The sequence below is a fragment of the Strix uralensis genome, chromosome 9, assembly GCF_047716275.1.
Source record: "Strix uralensis isolate ZFMK-TIS-50842 chromosome 9, bStrUra1, whole genome shotgun sequence".
NCBI classification, from domain to species: Eukaryota; Metazoa; Chordata; class Aves; order Strigiformes; family Strigidae; genus Strix; species Strix uralensis.
In genome coordinates this window covers 12,920,779-12,935,571 of record NC_133980.1, presented here as the reverse complement: position 1 = coordinate 12,935,571, position 14,793 = coordinate 12,920,779, and the positions used below count along the sequence as shown (strand labels likewise).

Below are 14,793 nucleotides of genomic sequence, written 5' to 3'. Positions count from 1 at the left end.
GCTGGTGCTCCCACTGGGGCAGGACCAATGACCAGACAGAACATGGCATCGGGGAACAAGGTTCCCCTGCCATCCCTTCCGGCCACGTAGGAAATCTTTCCAGGCATCACTCTTCATATGCATCTTCCCTTCCCTGTCACCTCCATCCAGACACCGGGGACAACTTTTAGTCCCTTCTTTACAACATTTTGAACTCGGAAACAGAAAGTGCTCTGTACGGGCTATCCCACTGCTAAGTGCACAGAGCTTGAAAGGCATCCAAAATGCAAAGCACGGATATATAGGTTTCAGTGGAGGGTTAAAACTGAGGGGAAGTGGAGCCATCTCAGCTGGCAAAGGCTCATGATGGATAGCAATGAGCTGTTCAGAAGAAAATTAAGAAAACATTTTGAATGCCCTCCTAAAAAGGAACAAATAGGTCCAACACTCCAACAGAAGGGGATTTTTTGCATCTCTGAATGATAGTGCTTCGCTTTTATGGCCTGCGGCTGCTTGGGAAATTCAAAGCTATTTCTCTGAAGAATTCACTTGGACAAGCTTTATGGCTTTGATCAGTTAACTATTTTTTAATGCTAATCCACCCCAGTGATATTTGTCCTCCTTTTCCCCATGTGCACAGAAGCACAGACACAGACAAATACTACACAAAAGCAAACATTAGCCAGATGAACAGCCAGGAACAATGACATCCAGAGCCCATAACCAAACACCAACTTCATTCTGTTTTATTCTTTTCTCTTCTAGCAGCTCAAGATCCTTTGGCCCAGTATGACCTGCTAATGGGAATTTAGGAACTAAATTTCAGTGCCCAGCAGGTATAATGCTAACTTAAGTGATTCAGCCACAACTATTCTCACTCAAGTAAAAAATGTAAATAATGTCCCCTAAAAGTTGCAATAAAACAACTTATTTGTTGCCTTATTTGAAACTTAACACAAACCCCTGCAAGTAGCCCAAGGGCCACCCCACCCTCCAGATGAATAAAGGTGCAGAAATGGCAATTTGCTTACATTTATGGAGTTAAGATTAAAAATGAGCCAAGAACAGGACTGATGATACCAGACACCCATCATCCCACTGGAACTGTTCTAACCTCCTTCACAATCTCAGGCTTATAACCTGAGCACCACACTAAGCAAAACTCCATTTAAAATCTCAGCATAGAAACTTGTTTCCTTGTTTAGGGCACCGAAGTCTAACTGCGTACCAGGAACATGACGAGTATCTAAGCCAATACTCAATTATCTGTCATATCAGTTGCACCACCTGTGACATCCTATGACATATATAGCAGCCACTACACCAAAAAAACCAAACAAGAACAATTAAGGGACAGTCTCTGCTCTGCAGTACCTTTGGTATTCAGGTTGCTATCTAAACTTTGCTTGCTGTCTTTGGGTAACAGATTCAGGCAGTATTTCCTGTGACAGAGAATTACACAGGCTGATTACCCTCTGCGGAAAAGTGAAGAAATCCTGGAAGCAATTTTCTGTCTCAATTGTTCCCAGAGCGCAGGAACAATCTTTTAGCCCCCTTCCTATTTTCTGCTCAATGCCATCCAGGCTCAGCGGGCAGAATCCATCATGACGACGCCTCGGGTCTGGGTCCTGCAAACACTCACCCAGGTGAAACTTTCTTTACACATGAGTAGCCCTACAGATTTCAACTAACATCAGCCTTGAAATTGGCCACAAAGTTTTTAGAGGACAAAAAGAACAGAACGAGATAGGTGAGATGCACAGACTGAGGCGGTGTGGCTTGACTACAAGACTGACCCACAAAGAGGGGGAAGGGACTGGGTGCTGCATACAAATCCACACCCCTCCATGTATGCTGCAGCAGTGACTCCAAATACATATTTTTCAATATTTTGACAACAAATACTTTTCACTCATGTATACACCCACACTTGGAATTATTCAATCAGAACCTTATTTTCCACCCAAAAGAGTTTTGATAGAAAATGCTCAATTTGCCCTAATCAATGGGGCTTAAGCATCAGTCAAAATACTTTCTTGAATTGACACTGTCGGTGCCAGAGCGGGAGAACAGGCTCTTTAGATAATCTGCCTCCAAAGGCAGGTATTGACCTTTCAGTTGTGTTATTACTTTTTTTTTAATAAAGGTAACATTTAAAATATTGTTACTTTTCAGCTGATGCTGCTGGGAAAGAGGGAGGGAAGGGGGCTGCATGCCTGCTGCAGAATTGCACGGCCAATCTTAGTATAGCTTAATTTTCAAATGAGGACTTTGGTAGTAAACAACCTTTTGCTTGTACACAAACATTTTTAATTTCATGCCCTGCTAATCATACATCTGTTAGAGCTCCTTTTCCATCCATTGCAGTAACGATAATAAAAGAAAAATCTTCGCACTAACAATGTGGTTTGTCTAAAATGAAAATTGAATAATAATCAATTTTTCTCTGCGGGATGATGGAATGCAGCAAGCAGCAACACTTGCTCGATGAAGGTGACAGATACATAGTTTGAAAAGTGACACCTTCACACTGGCCCTAACAGCAGTCCTCGCTGCTGGCAGCCCCTCTGTCCTGGACATGTTTGTTTAAGAGCCTTTTCGGGATGGGCTTCACCGCATGGCTTCTCTCAGGCTTCCTGGTTGTCCACACCAGGCACCACCACCACCAGAGCTTCTCGTGCTGTCATCACTGCACTCACTAGCCACCTCCTTCCCCCCTTCCTTTCCCCTCTGCTTTCTCCTTGCCTCCTCTATCAGCAGGATATTACTGTGAGAGATGCTACAGCAATGCCTTCCACCTTCCCAAATCTCTTTCCACCTGTGAGACCCAGTGAGCCTCAGTGTACTAAACTTCAGACGTGTTCAGCACCCTTACCTTTGCATTCCTCATGCAAGAGCTGGCTAATGTGCTACTCAAAATTGCACTTAAATATGTGATTAGACCCCTGAAAACAAGTTCTTCTCATCTCTCCAATAACGTTAGTGAAAGAGTTGAGATTTTTACTTAATAGACATGCCCAGCTAAAATGTCAAGTTAATCACGCCCCAAGAAACACCCACAATCAAGATGACCATCTGATTTGACCTAAGGAAGAAATTTTTTATGATGAGACACTGGAACAGGTTGCCCAGAGAAGTTGCAGGTGCCCCATCACTGGAAATGTTCAAGGCCAGGTTGGATGGGGCTTTGAGCAACCTGATCTAGTGAAAGATGTCTCTGCCCATGGCAGGTGGGTTGGACTAGATGATCTTTAAAGTTTCCTTCCAAGCCAAACCTTTCTATGATTTTATGATTCTAAGATTTACTGTCTTGTACAGCCCACACTCCTCTTTTCGGGACTGCTGATACACAGCTTTTGCCTTTTTAAACTCCTCCTATTCCCATCGCTGTGCTGGGCCAACTCCAAATGAGAAATATTGCACTTGTAAGACCTATGCAATGGTAACTCAGCAAGTTTTAATAAGCAATGGGAATCCATCTGAAGCCCCAGGCAATGTGGCACAAAGACGTTATGGGCAGAGGTACATAGCTCTGCTACACCCGAGACTCCTCTCTGGCCTCCAGTCTTCATATTAGCATGCTGAACCCTCTCCTTCCAGAGGTTGTTTTCTAAAACACAGTTATCTACATAAGCTCTCCCTTGTCTTCACCATGAAGTGCAGTTGTTTGAATAATCGGCTTTAAGGACACTTGCAAGTTAACTAATATCAATTAATTACTCCCATTTTGCAGATAAGCAAACAAAAGAACAAAAAAGAAGGAAAGTACCCTGGTCTGCTCAGGAAGGAAAGTATCCTGGGGAGTTCAGGGCACAAACACACTCCTTGACCTGGGTCCAGAGTAACCAAAGCCACCGCTGAGAGGACCTTTGCATCCCCAGCTCCCTATCTCCTCCTCCAGGAGCAACAGCAACCCTGCCCTGCACAACCAGCCCTTCAGCTCACACAAGGATGCACAGGCAGCCTTGAGACCTTTATTTTACTTGTCCCTTCATGGTAAAGCTATAGGGATTAGAAGTGTTACTCTACAAGCCATCTTTTTATTACTCAAGAGACAGTCTTACCCCAGCTGCCCCAAATGCAGAGTTATATCTGGAGGCATCAGCGTTGCTCGGTCAGGGCTCATTTCCACCAGCACTGCTGCCTGAGCCCCAGCACACAGCAGGCTTGGGGCAAACACTGGGGATGTAAGGTGAAGGTGATCCAAGCCAGGCTGTACCTAAGACTAGGTGACCAAGATGGGCATGAACACAGGCATTGATACATCCCATCTGTCAATACACAAAAGTATTCAGTTCTGGATCCTTCTGACCTCTCATCAAAGTGCATTCAGTCAAACAACTCTACCAGAATTAACAGTGAAAAGAGAGGGGGAAGGAATAAAAAAAGACTTTGTTGAGCAAAAGTACTCTGAGACACATTTGATGTAATAGTCATATGATTAACAAACTGTCATATCAAAGTTTTCTGCAAAGTAGGAACACTCTGACAGTTCATATTTTAAAAACTGACATTTTGATTCATTACTGTAAATAGCACTCTGTATTAAATATTGTGACAAGGCATACAGTGTATTTTTTGAGCTCTATAACATTTAGGAAGTACTGGATTTTTTTTTTTTTTAAAGCATGTATAATATCAAAAGCAGTTAAAGCAGAACTCCAAGAAAGCTTCTAGAGAAGAGAATCATTATTTCTGAAATAACCTACTTCTCTGCCGTCATCTCAAGCACTGCTGGGAACTTTGGCCCACAAGGATCTTAATGTACTGTTTGCATAATAAAATAGGGAATTGTCTCACGGAACAAAAGAGCTATAAGGGAAGTGGCTACATTAAATAATGTAAAATTACTCAGTAGCAAATCATCCCAAAGTTGGCATAAGGGGAAGAATGCTAAAAGGTGCTGAATTACCACTCAGAATATTTGAGAGTGCAGGTTCATAACCGAAATAAACAACGTGACATCCAAATGACTGCCCAAATGTGTATCTTGCTTATCCCCTCAATCTCCAGCCACATGTTTTGCCCCCTCCTCTGTCTCACCACTTGTGCCTGTAAAGGATAAAAGTGATGGTATGGGCAGGAATGAGGGTCAGGGACACACAGACAGCAGGACCACCTCTTCTAGCAACTGTACAAACTCAGACTAGTTGAATCTGCTCATGAAACCACCGCCTGAATTCAGTTATTGCCCATCTCCTTGACACTCAGAGACCATTACATCCTTCTCAGCAACTCTGCTTTGTCCATTTAGACCATGAGCTCTTATGGACAGGAAGGGTCTCTTCCTATGCACACCTGCGCAAGGAGACCTCCATCTCAGCCAGTCCCCTAGGACCTGCTGAAACCCATATGTGGGCAGAGAGCTGCTATCACCCCTGCCACCCCACACAGCCATGCCCATCACAGGTAGAAGCAGAGCGGGCAGCGCTCCCTCACTGCCAGGGTGAGCAGGAAGGATTGCCCAGAGCTATCAAGGACTTCTCCTTGCATGGAGGTCCACAGCAGGACAACACAAGCTGTAGGGATGCTGTGAGCCACCAGAACCAACACACCATCTAAGAGCACTTAATCCCCTTACCATTCCCTCACTAAGTTCTTCCCAGCTCATGGATCCTTTTCCCTGATCACCAGTACCAAGGCAAACAGGACTGGGCCCAGAAGCAATGTTTTGCTTTTCCTCAAAAGCAGCCCACTGATGGAGAAATTAAAAATAATAGCTCCAGCTAACACAGAAAGACCTTGATAGAGCAGCAGAGGAAAACCAGAGGCTGCCTAGCCTGTTTGCAAGATGCTCAGGTGTTATTAGGACTGCAGTCAAGGGCTTTAGAAAGAAAAATGGTTACCATTATCATTACTTGCAGCCAGCTGCAAGTGGAGCTCTGGGCTCAGTCTACTGAGAGAATGGATATGCTGCCATAAACACAAGCCCAGAGCCTAGTCTGGGACATGGTGAGGCAGTCACGCACACCGAAGATGGATCACAATGCTGTTTTAACAGAGGTCTGATCCAGCACAGCCTGTGTTTCCCCAGGAGCAGCTACACACCACTCACATGCTGGAAATCTTGTGGATGTGTTTGCATGCCAGCAAGTGTGGTAGTAGTAGTGGTCTAGCCAGACATCCAAAACATATTGGCACCACTATAATTTGTCCATTCACCAATATGTTTTCCTAAAAACGCCCATATGCTTTTTCTGCAGTTCCCATATGCTTTTGCAAAGAGAAACAAAAACATTTTGTTAGTTGCGAGCGATTGATCGCCACATATTTCACAGAAGTCAAGTAAAAAAACAACAACAAAAAAAGCAGTCAGCTGCTTCCCCCTCCCTTTCCTCTCTGTTCATGGAGGGAACTGTGAAGAGCAGGAAAAAAATTCAGCCCACAGCAAAATACACACAGAGCTCATTTTTTGCACTGCAAGATATTCTAGGAATTACAGGAGGAATCTTCATTAAAAACAAGCTATCAAAGATCTGGCAGCCAGTGGCATACCAGACAGTAATTGAGTGTTGGGTGTTCGGCTCCATGTTCGGCGCTTGCTCAGGTCCTCACCGCGGGTAGTGCAGCCCGCAGGAATCCAGGCTCCCAGAGAAGCACATGAAATGAGCCTGGGGGTGGGGGGACGGTGTGATAAAGAGGTTACAGCCTTTGCGATTGACAGGACAACTCATTTGATAACAAATCTATCTATACCTGCAGGTATAAAGCCCTCTCTTGCATGTAGGGCTTCCCAGGGATGTGCTGCCTTGCTAATGCAAATCCCAAAGCAGCGAGCGTGCGAGGGGAGCAGACAGGCTGCTCGGTTCAACTGGGAGCAGGCACGTGGGTGTACAAGTATGTGTGTGTCAAGGATGGAGCATGTGGGAACTGTAGCTGTTTAGTTAGAGACTCATTAAGAAATGCAGCAGACCCGGGGCCAACGTTCAAAGAGGAGCAGTGTGAAACATTTCTCTGGAGGAAGATTAGCATGTGTTTTTCTTTACACAAATAAAACTAAAGAGAGAATCGTAATATGGACAAATCAATTAACTTCTGAAAAGCCAAGGGCACCGCATGCAAGAGCAGACAAGAGGGGAAGGGCTTTGTTACAGGGACACTGAAGCAGTGCATAGCCTTTCTTCCTTGGAAAAGAAATTCAGCTATTGCTGCATGAAGTGCTGATGTTAGCCCTGTCTTCATCACACTCACTGTACAGGAACACAGCTGCCTCCTTCCCAAAATGGCCACGCACATACTTCTATATTGCTATAACCCTATACATGAAGAGCTTGGGCTCATCTTTATGAAAATACATGAGAGCAGGCACCAAAGGTCTACTGCAATGCTTGACATGGCAGTTTCAGCCTTAAGGTAGGAGTTTGAGAACGATATTGGACACCCAGAACAGCGTGCACCCTTCTACCAGAATAAAGACTTTCTGTGATGCAGTCCTATGTTCTACAATTCTCCAGCAAATTTAACAGGAATGCTCTTTGCAAAGTTAGCGTTTCCTTACAATGATCTAATCTCACACAAAGCCTAATGAGAGGCCAGATGCAATAGGTCAAGAGCCCAGTTCTCCAAGGAAACAAAGCTGAAAACCCAGTCAAGAGAAGAGAAATCAATCTCTTGCACAGGACAGAGCAAAAAAACAATTTGTTGGAGACAGCTTGCTTGGTAAAATACATTTTATGATATGTTTTTGTCCTGAGTTGTAAGCACCTGAACATCTGACTTCACCACTCACAAATATATTGATGCTGTTGCTTAAGCTTTGAGTAGAAAGCAAAACTAATACTGTCTCATTTAGTTAACAGTCTATAAGGATGGGCTTCTTCCTAGATTCCATATTTACAGCAACCCACTGGGACAGTTTATTAGACTTAGCCAGGAAAGCTGCCACAGAAAGAGTGAGACTAACAGACGAGCTGCCATTAATCTTCCATAACCCAGCAACTGGGAAGACCAGGCCTTGAACCAAATACTACTTTCTTGCTATTAATCTCCTGTCCTCTACTTATTAATCCCTGGTCTGTCTTTGTCTTTCAACATTTATTAATGTCCCCAACTGTTTGCAGTAAACAGGATGCTGAAATCTCATCTCCAGCTAGCCATAATTTACACACAAAAAAAAAAACACCAAGAAGAGGGTAAAGAAAGAAAGGAAAGATGTGCGTTGCATATTGAAAGAGCAGAATGAAAGTGCAGTTATATTCAGTGACACAACAGGGTAAAGAAGAGGCACTCCTGATTTCAGTGTGCCGTATGGATGTCTTACAACTCTCAAGTTGGGTAAGATCAAGGCAAATTAAAAAGCTCCACTTGAAAAAAGCTCCAGTTGAATCCACCAGAGTAGCGGAAGAACAAAACCCCGCACACACCTTCCCACACGGCAATGGGTTGCTCTGGACCCACACTGGCTTGCAATGCAGCACCCGGTGCGCGCACCACATGTGGCCTTCTGGTGCAGCCACGGGCTCAGGGAACCATCACCACAGCAAAGACTGCCCAGAGCCACTGCACCCTCCTGAGGCATGTCTCCTCCTGGAGAACTTCATGGCCACTGAGCAGTTATAGACCAGCTACCCACATTCATTCATTACCAGCTTCTCAGCAGGGCTGCTCGCCGCTTTCTTCCCCCAGCTGTTGTGACTTTGTGGCACCTCTAGCAACCTCTTTTGGCTCCTGGGATGGCACAACTGAGGGAGGCTTGAGGACAGACCTACTGCCCTGACACTGCTCCTTTTTTGCATTCTTACCCTTGCTGCAACTGAATCATCGTCTTACAGGATGGGGACAAAGCATATAACCTGGTAAGGGACTCCTACAAGAATTTGGGGAAGTTTATCAGGGTGCTGCTTAAGTCACAGCTAAATATCTTCAGTGAATTTGATGGAACTGGCAATTCTGAGGAATGAATTAATTTGCTCCTCATATAAATTTCTATTCAGGTTATTCTTAATAGACTTATATACTTTTCTGCTTTCATACACTGAAGTACAGTTATATTAAAGCTAATAATACAGTCAGCTCTCCATCATCAGCTGGGAGCGTATCCAGGCTGCAGAGAACCACGCCGTGGACGGGGAGCGAGTTCAGGTCCAGAAAGAGGAAAGTCTCGTTCAAAAAGACATCAAAGTAATACAGCCCACAGGACCACGCAACCGTTCCCATGCAACACTCCCATTCCCAGGAGGGCCTGCACATTTTCTGCTTCCAGACCTGGACCCAGAAATAGTAGAACCACCTCAAGCCTCTTGCATTAGCCTGGCCTCTGACCACCCAGGCTTTGGTGAAATGCCCATTGTTTGCTGAATGACCAAACGTGGTCCCACGGTCCTCCCACTCTCTCTAAATTCAGTAGCTGGTAAAAGCCCTGGGACCTGATCCATTCCTCACCTGGAAGCAAGGCAGCCTTGTCAAGCACCCAGATGGACGTATGGAAAGGCTCTTCCAAGGGACCTCTGCAGGTGCAAACAGAAAGGTCAGAATCAATGTTTTGCTCATCAAGAAAGTAGAAAGTAAATCAAGCTGGCTGTGACACCTAGCCAAGAAAACAGCCCCAAAAGGGCCCATAACGCCAGCTGTCATCTTGTACAGAGCAGACCACAGCTTTTTTTCCCCTCTGATACAACTGATGTGTCAGTCTGTCCCTGTTTTGACCCATATAAGGTTTTTTCACACGTTGGCAGGACAGATTACATCTGAGCAAATGTTAGAGTAACTGAGGTTTATTTGGGAGAGAAGCTACTTGTTTTAAATCACTGTAGAGCTGGTGAAAGGCACTGACGTAAGGGCTGCAGGTAACAAAGTCTCTTTCAGATCCTGACCAGACACCCTTCTGCCTCTCATGCTTAAAGAGCCTCTTCTTCCCGAGCCTCCTCTGCTGCTCAGGCCAATGGTGAGTCACCCCTCCAGCACTGGCTTTGCATGCGAGCACCAAGAAGAACCAAAGCTGAGGTGAGATGCATTAAATACACAGCAATTGTGGAAGTAGCAGCAGGGTGGGACAGCCTAAACCCTACCTCCACCTCCAGCCCTGCTTTCCTTTTGGGTGCCTCCAAAGACTCCTAGTTAAAAAGAAAACACAGGTCTTCTAAGTTACCACATGCTGCTTTCAACCAGCAGCCTTTCATACTTCCAGCTTACTGATATCTGAGCCTACTCTGGTGTTTTCTATTTCCTTTCATCTCAGTCCTGGAGAAGAAATAAGCAAGTTTAAAAAATACTAGTGATGATTAGTGAAGGGTCCAGTCCACCTCCGCCTGCCCCAGCTTTCCCTGCCTACCACTCTCCCAGCTGCCCCAGGTCACACCCAGCTCCTCCTAACTAAAGCCTAATTATCTCTTAACAAACACATCTGAGATTAAATCATTAAAAAGAGGGAGGAGAGACATATCTAGCCAGTCACATACATTATTTTTTTAAGGAAACCAGGCTGAAACCCATTAGCCCCATCATCAGCTGTCTTCACTCAGGGGAACCAGGTCTGGCAGGGCAGCAGCTTCACGCTCCTGGTCGGTGGCGAAGGAAGGGGAGAACAGGGGATGAGAACTGCAGCAGTTGCTTCAGATCCACATCAAAGTGCAAGAAGCAGAGAAATTTGCTGAGGACCTGCCCACACAGACGCTGGATATGCCTTTCATATTTGCCACGACAAAAAATTCATGTTAACATTTTTGCAAGCACTGTAAGCCCATATCAAGTAACAGCAAAGATGCAGACAGGTGTCCTGACCACAGAGGAGACAGCATATGTTAACAGTTTGGAATTTATTATTATTGTTATTTTTTAAAGGGGCAAACAAATCCTAGAGATTTTTCTGTGCATGATACATTTTCTGCCCCCTGTTTGATGTTGCTTCCAAACTGAAGACTTCAAATAGCTAACGCTAACCTATGCCTCAAGCCTGCTTTAAACCAATGGCCCTTATGTGACCAGAAATGAATGCATGGTGAATCACTTATGCCACACACAGTGGGGGTGATGAGCCGTGGGCCACGTCTCCCAAGCACCGCATGGACACAAATATGCTGGGAGAAAGGAGATCACAGCCCTCTCTGCATCACAGCCTGGTAATTCAGCAGTAGCGCCTCTGCATTTTTGGAGCTGGAAAGCACAAGCTCCAGGTCAGCAGCCCAACCATGAGCAGTCAGAGAGAACAACGTAACTACTGGCATTTTCTGCAAAGTATGTAAAGAGATATAAATAATCTGCATAGGCTGCACTTCCACTCTCTCTGCCTGCCTTTGGGAGATGCTTAAGAGAAGCTGCATTTTAATTACTAGACCAAATCAAGGGAATCTGATCTTGACAGCAAGGGAAAGAGAGCAACCCAAAGTTACAGACTTCAGTGGACGTGGGTCCCAGCTCTTCGCTTCTTTGCTGACATTACTGCTTCCAGGAATTAAATCAAAACCCCACTTAACTTCAGAGAGGTTGCAATTTGCATCTAAAGCGCTGCCTAAGCCTCAGTTGTAATAAACAGTTACAGCTCCACTGAAATCGAAGGAGTTATTCTGATTTGGTCTGGTTATGGATCTACAGACCTATAAACATTACTGCTCATCTAACTTCCAGCTAAATATCTTCTAATAGAAGACCATTATCTTTGTCAGATTGATTGGGATAACTTGTTTAAAGCACTCTTGAAGACTCATTAGCATCATTGGGTTTTGGTGGTTGTATTTTAAGAATAAACCCCAGCAGCTATTAAACATTTGAAACAGGAATGTTAACAGTTTACAAATAAAGCTGGAGTGGAGATATAAGTATGTTTTGGGATTTTCATTGGGAAATTGTTAAAACGAAGAGAGCAAAGAAAACAGAAAAATGAAACTGAGCTGTGCACACACACTGAAAAAAATCACCCCTGTTATTTGACAGATAATGAATTATAAAGAAACACAGGGATGAGGGAAGCAAAATCATGCTAGAAAACCCCAGTCCTCTCCTCCTTTTGAGCTTTGCTAAATTATATTTCAGGTACAGTGGACAGACAAAATGACATGCACCCCAGGAAATACAGATGTACTTCATTGGCTATCATTGGCCATAACAGCTGATCTCAGGTTGGGCTCCTCTCCCTCGAGCCTTCCTCACCCCTATCATAAAGCATCCTAGAGACAAGCTTGTGCTCACTCCTCAGCAGCAGAACAATGCTACTGACTACTTTTACAGCTCTTGGCCCAAGGGTGGATGCTACTGACCATCACTACATCCATACCATGGACTCATGATTGTTGTCTTTAAACCATCTCACCCAATTAACTGGTTCCTTTCGGCAAAAGGCCACCCCATCCACTGTAACCGAGCTCCTGTTCAAACTGTTGCATTGCCACAGCTTTGTTGATGAAGGACAGTCTTGGTTTGTTTGGTTTTTTCAGTTGTCCTGCTCAAATTATACTGCCAAGCATCAATTATAAGCCAAGCATCAGATAGGAAGAGGTGGAAGAGCCTTGCTTGACATTTTGCAGAAAATCCACAAACATCACAGGCCCTGCCCCAGGGCTCAGGTGCTGATTAGAAAGGATCACCAACACCTCATCCCAAATAAGCCCTTTTTAACAGCCCCTTGACCTGCGAGCCTTCCAAAAGGGCAGCCCTGACCAGTGTCACAACCTGGGTCAGCCACAGAGGAGTGGTGGGGAACGTTTGAGCTATTTTCTCATCTGATTTTCATTTTGTTCATTTATCACTCAAGACAGGGAGATACCCTCAGATCCTTGTGTTTGGGTGTGTCTTGCTTCAGAAACAGCTTTGCAAGCCAACAGCACTGCCAGGTCCTACGTTAAGAGTGTAACGAGAGCACTGTGGTGCTAGCCCACATCTCACAGCAACTGGACTGCAGGATGGGAGCCACATGTCCCAGCTGCTCTTCTAGGCTGGCACATCACCACAACAGGTACAGCTGTGATACCCACACAGGCACCTGCACCGACCTCCACTGGCTCAAAAGGGAAAGGGCAGAGAGCAGCACAGCCACACAATGCGCACGCACCATCAGAGTGTGCACAAGGGTGGTGCGGGACAGGGACATTTACAGCCCTCCAAGGCACACTCCATCATCAGTCCCTTCTGCTCCTCCAGCCCTGAATGCAACCTTAAAAATCCATAGCTCCAGAGATCTAGCCCATGTGCTGCTACTCCAGCTCGATAAGGAGAGGATGACCTCAATTTTGCCAGTCAAATGGGAAGGGATAGAAAAAAAAAATATTAGTAGTAGTATTTTGTCAAAATTAAACAAACACACTCCCAGCAAATCAAAGACAAAACCGAAGAAGGGATACAGAGAAACTGTCTCCGCTATTGCTTCAGTGGCAGAGAGCAGGTCCCAGCTCCAACCAACGCTCAGGTAGCTCAGGTGCAAGAGGAAAGACATCACAGTCTGCCAACATCACGCTCCACGGTACCATCCTCCCATACCAAAGTGCTACTGAACCATGGGAGCAGCTCACCTGGGAGGGGAGAGGATGCTCAGACAAGCTACTTATTGCTCGCCAGTACCTTCTGCTGAGCTGAATCCGCCAGAAGAGCAGATCTGGGACAATGATCGCACACGTTCTTCTTGCACTGCAAAGCAATAGCCCAACCACAAGTACCCAGGGGTACTGGGCACCATGACCACCCAGGGCTATAGGAGAGCCAGTATCCGAGTAGGCGGGAGCTGCCAGGCCCTTGCCCAAGCCATGCACAACATCTCCAGCAAGCAGGGGGCAGGTTTGCTCCCCACCTGACAAGGACCCTCTTTCCACCAGCCAAGTCTCCTCACTGCTATGTAGGAGCTTCCCAGAGAGACCAAAGAGAAAGTCAGGCACCGCTCAAATAAGCACCTACATCTACAAACAACAGATTAAATTCTCAAGCTACAAAACTATGTTTTAGCAAAAGTGCAATTGAACTCCATGTACTTGTTACGTTTCTAAATATAGTCTGGTTGTCAAGACAACAAAGAGACTGATGGATCTCTAAAGTGTACTGTATCTATTTAATTGTCAGCATTTCAAACTGACTTGAGGAGGGAAAAAAATGCTGCGTGATAAGTCTAATCGTCATGGTTACCACTGGCTAACTCCATAATAAAAATATATATATTCTAGCTAAATGTGCCAAACTATGTGAGGAGCAGATGGGAGACATTCTCATTACCGCGACAGCCTCCACTGGAAAACTAAACTTGAGGAAGGATGCGAGAGACTTTACAGAGATCTCAGACACAACAGACATCGTGGGCTGCATCTCCCCAGTCATTTGGCAGCAGTCGCTCAGGCTTTTCCGCCACGCTATTCACCCCATGCGCACTGGGACAACCCGTGGCGCTGGGGCTGCCTCACTTGCAAGTGTTCCTATTTGGGGATCTCAGCCCTCACCCAAAAAAGCCCAAGATATGAGTTGTTACTCCTTAAAAGCCTCTGACAAAATCTCATGTGCAACCATCTGGGATTTGCACTCCTACCCTCACCCACTTGCTCTCCTCCCTCCGGGCAGCCATACCTGAGCCCACAGGCATCGCTCTGGCAGAAGGCTGCTGCAACCTGGCCCTTCTGCTCTCATATTGTTAACAGCTAAAGAGAGGGCTACATCCAGCCTTGGAGATGAGAAACAGGTGGAAAGAAACAGCCAGCCGCCACTGCAAATACAGCAGCCTGAGGCTGAGCTGGGAAACATCACGCACCCCCAGTCAGCCTCTGCACTCCATTTGACAAGCACGATTCAATAGCATGAAGAACATCAATATTCAGGTGAGGTCCTTCCTGAAAAAGATGCTTTCCAAAAAATCCCTCAAACATTGGCTTTTTACATGAAAGACCTCAACAGCAACGTCCAAGATAA

General features: G+C 45.4%; 1 protein-coding gene across 24 annotated transcripts in view; it reads right to left on the bottom strand.

Moving 5' to 3' along the window:
• Positions 1-14,793, bottom strand: part of LPP (LIM domain containing preferred translocation partner in lipoma) — a 348,425-nt gene that overhangs the window by 235,006 nt on the left and 98,626 nt on the right. For 16 of the 24 annotated variants that reach the window (XM_074877369.1, XM_074877381.1, XM_074877366.1 and 13 more), the window contains one exon: positions 9,361-9,425. The exons of 7 other annotated variants lie outside the window; for them this stretch is intronic. The gene's annotated coding sequence lies outside the window, so the exon portion shown is untranslated. Of the gene's footprint in view, positions 1-9,360; positions 9,426-10,376; positions 10,455-14,793 lie in introns of those variants that run through there. One more of the 24 variants, XM_074877384.1, reaches the window with a different exon arrangement.